At 38.6% G+C, this 9,460-nt stretch overlaps 1 long non-coding RNA gene across 1 annotated transcript; it reads right to left on the bottom strand.

Annotated features, from left to right (window-relative positions):
- Positions 1-1,081: 1,081 nt before the first annotated feature.
- Positions 1,082-2,399, bottom strand: LOC128202730 (uncharacterized). The gene is made up of 3 exons (XR_008255809.1): positions 2,326-2,399; positions 1,545-1,619; positions 1,082-1,108 (listed from the first exon to the last, which is right to left on the bottom strand). It is a non-coding gene; the product is annotated as an uncharacterized LOC128202730 (long non-coding RNA).
- Between the last annotated feature and the right edge of the window lie 7,061 nt (positions 2,400-9,460).

Raw genomic sequence — 9,460 nt, 5'->3', positions numbered from 1 at the left:
CCATCAGCTTTTCTGATTTCATTGGCCGTTCCCATCTCTGCAGTCAAATCACACACATGAACTTTAGTAGCATTTGATATATCATGTGCAGAACTTTCAACTTCAATTGGTAATTCCATACGTGATTGTTTTGTTTGGTAATTGTCAGATACGCCCAAATCATTATTATTTTCATCATCTATTTTATACCATTCCGGAAGTTTCAACAATGGCACAAAGTGATTTGGCACCCAGTGTAACGGAGTCATACCATCCCTGTTTGATGTCCACATTACAAAAACTTGGGGTTCTTTATCGGTTCCTGAAACAGGTTTGATCAGTTTGTGCATGTCTTTCCTCACATTTCTATTGCCTAGCTCAGGGTATACTGATTGAATAGGGGTTTTGAGAATTGATGACAGTGCATGAACTTGCCAAATACCCATAAATGATTTGTCTTTTGTGATACTGAGAATCTCTTTTCTGTAAATTGATTTTATGTTTTCATTTGATTCTGACTCGCATTTCTTCTACATGTTCAGTGTCACTGTAAGCAAAAACACTTCCAGTTGATGGTAAACAGTTTCCGTCAGAATGAACTACACCTGGAAGAAGCTGATTGTCAAGTATATCAAACGGAATATAATCAGCTGCATTGATATCAACTTCTATACCCTCTTTCAGAATATGTACCTCATGTGGGTCAATGGTAAGTTCACCAATTTTATCATCGATCTGCTTGCATTCAGTCTCACAAAATGTTCTACACTTTGCCAGTTTTTGCAGGTATGTTATGAATTCTTTTTTCCTGTCATATGGATTCATTTGTTTATCATCGATCTGTCTTTTCTGTCTCTTTTCTGGTGTCACAGGTGAAGAAGGGGGTGTTAATATTCTTTCTTGTTCAGCCTTTCTTCTTTCTTTCAGTTTCCTTTTCTGCACTCGCCAAATCTTTCTTTGATGCCTTTTTTCTCTTTGTGTCATATCGGTAATCTGTTTTCTTTTCCCCAATGTTTTGTCCTTCTTGTACTTTTCTTTAGAGTCCTTCAAATACTTTCTTCTTCTTGTTTCATCCTCATCCCGTCTGGCACAAAACTTCCTTTGACGCTCTGCGTTTGACATCCCCATTCTAAAATATAATTAAGTGTTACTAGACAATAATGTCGTTACTCTACGCTTATTCCATCATTTAAGTTATTGATCACCATTATTTTGACCAATGACACTTTTGACGAAGGTCATTAAGTGCGACCTTGATCCTGAGTATATCATCCAGTCCAGCCGCTCGCACCACTATATACCAAAATCTTATACAAACTTTTGGAAAACCAATCTAATAAAACCTTTGGAAAACCTGGTTATTTGCATTTAGCACATACTCCATAACAAGTGCATTTTTGTACCGTCAAAGGTGTATCACATGTATAACAACTGTGTAAATATATATTTTTCAATAGATATTTTAAAAGACACTAAAATGCCATCTCAACTTTTATGAAGACAGGTGGGACCTTTTTGCAAGTGTGGAAAACTGAAGTACATCTAAGACTTCAAAACTTAATTACCTGGCCCTTTTGTTTCTTCTTTCTCTATTTATTTATTTCTGATATGCAGGCAGTTACTTGTATGTTTCTAAGCAACTGAAATGTACAAATATATCAAATTAATACCAAATACAGCATGATCACATGATTCAGATAATAAAAATGTTTTAGTTCCCTGCTGTACCACTTTTATTACTTGCTGTAACAGTTTCATCAACTTTATGCCACAACGTGTTAACAATGTTATATCAATCTCGTCCTAATACAGGTAAGCATTTAACAGTAACAGAATATAAATATGTACTGCAATTAGCTGTATGTTAGAAATGCTTTATTGTATTTACTATATTTAGTTCCTTGACATAACAATTTACATTCCTTGCTGTAACATCAAAATTGAAATTACGATATTTTTACTAAAACTAATTAAATTATTGAGCTCGTTGTTTTTCTCAGCATGTTGAAAATGCTTGATGATGTTAATATTTACACATATAAATGTCATAAACCTTTATTTTATCTTTTAAATAGTTGTACACTTGCCATTGTTCTTTGATATAACAAAACTACTCCCTGATATAACGAAATACAGTGTTACATCATAGAATGTTACAGGATGGATATACTCAACCTTTACTTCACTTGCACCATCATAATATGTATGTGGGGTTCTAAACAGACGGTGCAATGTTTTCCTTTCAGTTCAAGAAAATACAAGTGCAATGAATTAACTACTTGTTCATTTGCATAAATGAGACTATAGTGGTTACATCATAGAGAAAATTCAATTATATTTATTTACCTTAGCGCAGTGAAGGCTTAATTTTAATATTTTCATAAATCAGCTTCTTTTAGGCTCCTCCTTGGTCATCTGTATTGTCCTTTCCGATAACTTGGTTACTTCCCCTGATTTCTAAGGGAGGCTACTCCATTTCCTACTTCCGGGGAATACATTTTGCAAGATGGCCGACGTAGACAATGAGATCACTGGGGCGTGTATGAATAACAATGAGTTGACACCATTTAAGGTCGTCGATTTGAAAAGATACCTTGCGAACCGGAAATTGAATGTATCAGGTCTTAAATGCGAATTGATTGAGAGGATAAAAGGCGCATATAGACTTTCTATAACTGACAAACGCGTGCTGGAGGAGAGAGATCGAGAAGAAAGAGAGAGAAGAGCAACCGAACGCTTTATCCTCCCATGTGGCGAGGGTGTTCCACCGCCATCAACACTGAAGGCATGGAAGTCCACTATTGATCTGTTTCCTGCTGTAGAGGAAAAGGATATATACAACTACATTGTACTGAAAAGAGACTCGAAACGTCAATTGAAGGCGAGGACTTATTATGTGGACGGACATGTACAGAAAGTTGAGATATGTCAAATAGTGAGTTTATAATAAGTCTGAGGCTGTTTTTTCTGCCATGTTTACTTCATCTAGTTATATAATTAGCTCAAGGGGACTATTTTGACTTGGACATAAAAATAATTTGGTGTGAAAAATGTACTCAACATTTTTATGTAGGCGGGGCTAGCCACAATTAATGGGGGTGGGGTGGATGCAAGCACATGTATGTGTCGAACCACACTGACTATATACTTATCTTAATTTAAAAAAAAAAAAATGTATTTTGTACAATTTTCATATGTTCTATGATGTATGTTGTTTATTTATTGTCATTTAAATTAAAATATTATTTATAATTTATTCTTCAGGTCCATCTCATAAGCGAAGAGTGCAGCCACTGTTATGTTCAAGCTTCCGTGCTGCCATCATTTCCAACTGCAGACAAAAGAAAGTCACCAGAGTACCAACCCTGGATCCTTCTGTCGAAAGTGACTGGCTGCATACACTCTGCGTTCTGCAACTGTCCAGCTGGGTAAGTTGAATTAATTTGTGATAAATCGAAGTCTCTGATCTGCATTGATGAAAGGTGTCAAACCCACACACGCTAGGCTTTTTTGTCAGTATTATCAAATACTTAAAATTGGGGCATTCTTCAAACTATTTCATATCTTTTTATCAAACTTGGTACACTTGTTACAAGAGACAAAAAAGCACATGTTATAACTGTCATAATTTTGGCTTTCATGGTTAGCTGAGTTTTGCTATTTTTTTCTGAATGAAAGAACAGGCAAGCTTATGTATTGATTCAATGAACTCCCTTCACCGTGTTGGTGTTTACTTCTGGCACTGTTTGTGTTTTGTATGTTCATGGCCTACCAGGAAATACTAAGTGTAAAATACTGTATATTCACCTCCATTTTCAAACTTTAATGTTTTGGGATATACATGTAAGTATAACAAGTAAAAAGGCACACATGTAAATGAATTTTTTTTATTTTCATCTAGTGAAGGTGAATGCTGCAACCATATTGGTGCCCTGCTGTATGGACTTGAAGACCTGACGCGTAAAAAAAAACCTTGCTCCAACATCCAAACCCTGTGCCTGGAACAACTTCAGCATGCTGTCTGCACCACGGAAACGTAAGCTGTCGCCTAGGAAATCTGAAGATCTTATGTTCTCAAAGAAGAAACTGTACAACGTGTCAGTGCGTAAAGTTTCTGTAAACAAAAACCATGAACTGAACTCTATCAATGGATGCACTGTTAACATGGACAGATTTAGGCAGAAACTGGTTGGTTCGAAGTTGAATGTAGGCTGGTTAAAAAACTTTGAAATTGAAACAACTGAAAATGAACCAGATCTCCCTGTGTTACATTCTGTGCCATTCAACTACCATGATAGTGTAAACTTGAGGGACAGTTCTAGTAAGACAGTGTTTTTGGATCATTTTGACTCTTTGAAGCAAAGCGCTGAAGAAATTCAATTAACTGAAATCTTAACAAGGGGCCAAAAAAGTGGGAAATGGCAAGAGGCCAGAAAAGAACGCCTAAGAGCTTCAAACTTTGGCAGCATCTGTCGTAGGAAAGAATCAACTGAACCTGACGGACTCCTGCGGCAGATGTTGTATTCCAATTTCACAAGCAAGTACACAGAATATGGAATTAAACATGAGAAGGCTGCAAAGAGAATGTATGCGAAAGCAATGCAAACTGACCACAAAGGACTAGCAGTTAAAGACAGTGGTCTAGTTGTATGTGCCGACAGACCCTACCTTGGTGCCAGTCCAGATGGGCTTGTGTTCTGTTCACATTGTACAGAAAGTGTTGGTCTGGTTGAGATTAAGTGTCCTGCCTCTAAGAAATGGAGGATGCAAACGCCTGAGGAATGCTGTGAAGACAATGGCTACTCTTCAAAAAGAGGTAATTGTGTATCCATATACAAGGGAAATAACTAATATATTGGCTGACTTTTCCACAATGTTACATCATTGAACTCCAGATGAGGTACACACTTTACACATCAAGAAACATGTAAAATATAGTCATATTTAAGGGTTGTACATATTTAATCACTTAAACTAATGTGGTTTTACAAAATAATTACACAAATGACATTTGTCCTTATTTTATAATTCCTTTCTTTTGAATAATGTTTTAAATATACACTTTTGGGACAAAGAATTTATGGCATTTTTTATCAATTAATTATCGGTTTTACTAGTTTCTTTTCACTGCAGATAATTTCTTTTGTTGGACTATATACAAGGCAATGGTGTGTAATTCTTAAAACTAAATTTGTACTTTTATGCCAAAGTAGGACAATTTATTTTTGAAAGGACAAGAATTGTTGCCAAAAAAAATATTGACTCACCTATATGCAAATTAGCGGAAAAAACTTTCTCACTGAATTCCAGATAACACCTATTTAAAAATTACTGGGATTTGCGTGGTAGACAAACTCAGTAAATTTCGATTGGAAAAATACACAAAAATGTATAATGTTAAATAATGCGTCGTTATCGATGTGATACACAAGTTAGTAATATTGCGTTGTACACAACGATATCAATTTTAGTTTTTGACAATTTTCCCCTCTTTTTCTTGCAATGGTATCATCTGGTGTCTAGTCCCTTTAACACACGACGTTTCTGTGTCGATGTGTTACACAGACACCACAAGTATGTAGGCCATGGACAAAAATAAAGGCCGCGGACAACATACCTATTGCACAATCTATGCAAACCTATACACATCTCTACCTCGAATCCGTGACACGTTCAAAGCAAATCGTACATGAATCTCTCGTATGCATAAATCAATGGTATCTCAACCTCGCACGTCCAGCAGATTTAGAAAAAATGCAAAATTTGTTGCAAAGTGCTTAAAAAAACCCGAGCCAAGTTAATTACTTGGGTTGCGATCTCACTGGGTTTGTCAAAATTCTGCATGTCGGAGTTCTACTGTTTAATATGCAACCCCTCTCTCTCTCAAACCTACACCTCGGTACGTGCATTTTATCTAACCAGATTAGTTGATAATGAAAAAGTTTGTAGTACCGTCTGTGTGTTGTTAAACCCAGAGGTTATTTTTAAACACTTCTTCACTAGTAGAACGGGCCTACAAATCGTATTTGGTCTAGCTACGCCCCTGGCCACATCTGATCTTAAACCTGCCTACATATCAATGGTCCACATTGCATTATGCAGCTTTAAAAATTATTTCAATAAAAGATGTCTCAATGCATTTAACAAAAATATAATTGTAGGGTGTTTCAAATACATTACATATAAACGTCAACTACGCCCTGTCAGGACAGCTCTAACTCTTAATTCAAGTATCACAACAAAACTAAGGTGTTAAAATGCCATTGTATTCAAACAATGCCTTTAGCCCATTGACACGTCAACTTATAGGATTGAGCGATATTTTCTTCTTCTTCTTCTTCTTCTTCTTCTTCTTCTTCTTCTTCTTCTTCTTCTTCTTCTTCTTCTTCTTCTTCTTCCAATAAAATGCATCATCAAGTATTAGACAACAGCTACCTCCAGCCGTCGCGCACCTACTTATGTTACAAGGACGTTATTAATACTGCAGAAATGTTTGTTTCCTGTGCTTTCCTGACATTTTTCTCATACAAATGTATGGTATCGGCCTGATAAACAAGCAATACACTTTCTGTTGTCTAAGTGGGATAGATCACGAGTAGCCGTTTGATATGGAATTATCAACTCGCTACGCTCGCTGATAACCTATACATAGTTATCATTGCACTGTACGACCAGCCATGTACGTTAATTGGTCAGCCCTGCATGTATATTGTTCAATGGAAGGCGGGAGGCGAGACATGGACCTTTCTAAGTGACGCCATCAAACAAACTTACCTTATGCAGGTATGTTTTGTGTGTTTTCCATTCATTAGCCCGGCTGATATTAAAATGAAATGTTTTGTGGGATTATGCCGAAACGTTTCTATTGATTTTGCGTTTTTCTTGCAATGGCTGTGAGTAAATAAACCGTTCACATCGTCAGATCATTCTAAAAGGACATGCGGAGTAGTTAAGTACCGAGTCATCCACAATTATATATACGATCTCTATCAGTTGATTTCACTTATTATTTGCAAAGCTTATTTCTTAAGTTCACTAATGTTGGGGGGGGGGGGGGTGCCCTTGTCACCTGAAGTGACGCTCCACCCGTGGGCTGCCATGGTACGAAATAAACAAAAACAAGAGGAAAATAAACGGAAGGGAAATATCATTTATTGAAATAATTACACTCTTGCTTTAATATAATTGAAAAAACGCGAGAAATTTAAAAAAATAAATATGATTAAAACTTAATGATTAAAATTATAATACTAGTAATGATGATTAGAAATAGATGCTGAATAAGGTTTTGGTGGTGATGATGCAGTTGTTGTTATTTTAAAGGATATTCCCAGGATCACAGCTATCGTATGAGGCCATGGTATAGTCGCTGCTATCTCTTCCCCGACTACCTGACGTACTCCCACGCACCTGTATTTCTTCGCACCAACTGCCGTCGACAAAACAACAACCAAACATAAGTTCCATTTCGCTTACTTCTGTGCAAAAGAACGTATTTTAAGCAAAAATATATATTTTGTATTTTTAGTTTTAACGGATGTTGATGGTTTTGCACTATGAGGATGCACTTTTGTTCGAAAGCCTGTCTGGTTAAAACGATTTTTTTTTCTTTATAAATAAATACTTTAAATTTAAAAAAAAAAACACAAAAAAAAAACAATAACACATTTTAATCTCGTAAAACAGAAGTTTTAATTATCTAAACAATCCGAATTTAAGAAAGACACGAATATCGGCATTTTCTGTTGGTTTTAGAAATTTTACAGTGAGAGTGTAAAAGGTGCCTGCATTTTCCCCAAGATTTCTTTAACCAAACCCGGGTAGCAGAAAATGTTTATCTCATTTTCGTGTGTACTAATATAAAATATAATATATATAATATTGCACATTTGTGCAGACATTTTATGATAACGGTAGGTTGCTTCGTCTGTATTGGGATTAATCATAATATCTAGAATGGAAATAGTAAATTTCTTGACAAGAGGATAGTCTGATGAAATATGTAAGTACACGCATAGTTTACATGTTCCAGCGTCTATGGTACCGGAAGTGTCCCTCCATGCAACCGGAAGTGACTGAAGTGATGCTGCGCCAGTGAGCAGCTATGGTATAAATTTTACAACACATAGCTGGATTCAATAGCTGGAATATCATTGATGCAACAAAGATGTAAGATATAATTAAATTTGAAGTTGATTGATATTATAATTACGATGACGACACCTCACCGATGACGACACCTCACCGATAACGCAAGGGGAGATACCTAACCGATGACGCAATGGGCGACTTCTCACCGATGACGACACTTCACCGATGACGCTATGGGCGACGCCTCATCGATGACGCTATGGAAGATACCTCACCAATGACGCTATGGGTGATACCTCACCGATGATGCAATGGGTTATACCTAACCGATGAAGCTTTGGAAGGCACCTCACCGATGACGCAATGGGTGATATCTCATCGATGACGCAATGGACGACACCTCACTGATTACGCAATGGGCGACTTCTCACCGAGGAAGACACTTCACCGATGACGCTATGGGTGATACATCGCCGTTGACGCTATGGGTGACACCGCACCGTTGACGCTATGGGCGACACATCACCGTTGACGCTATGGGCGACACCTCACCGATGACGCTATGGGTGACACCTCACCGTTGACGCTATGGGCGACACCTCACCGTTGACTCTATGGGTGACACCTCACCGTTAACGCTATGGGCGACACCTCACCGTTGACGCTATGGGCGACACCTCACCGAAGCCGCAATGGGCGACTTCTCACCGAGTGAGACACCTCACCGATGACGCTATGGGTGATACATCCCCGTTGACGCTATGGATGACACCTCACCGTTGACGCTATGGGCGACACCTCACCGAAGACGCAATGCGCGACACTTCATCGATGACGATACCTCACCGATGAGGCTATGGGAGACACCTCGCCGATGACGCTATGGGCGACACATCAACGATGACGCTATGGGTGACACCTCAGCGATGACGCTATGTGTGATACCTCACCGATGACACTATGGGTGATACCTCACCGATGACGCAATAGGCGACACCTCATTGATGACGCTATTGGCGACACCTCAGCAAAACGCTATGGGGGATACATCACCGATGACTCTATGGGCGACACCTCACCGATGACATAATCGGCGACACCCCATTGATGACGCTTTGGGCGACACCTCACCGATGACGCTATGGGCGACACCTCACCGATGACGCTATGGGCGACGCTTCACTGATGACGACACCTCACCGATGACGCTTTTGGCGACCCCTCACCGATGACGCTATGGGTGACGCCTCACTGATGACGACACCTCACCGATGATGCTTTTGGCGACACCTCACCGATGACGCTATGTGCGACGCCTCACTGATGACGACACCTCGACGATGACGCTATGGGCGACACCTCACTGATGACGACACCTCGACGATGACGA

This window comes from Mya arenaria, chromosome 9, assembly GCF_026914265.1.
Source record: "Mya arenaria isolate MELC-2E11 chromosome 9, ASM2691426v1".
Lineage (NCBI taxonomy): Eukaryota > Metazoa > Mollusca > Bivalvia > Myida > Myidae > Mya > Mya arenaria.
This window is presented reverse-complemented; position numbering and strand designations above follow the sequence as displayed.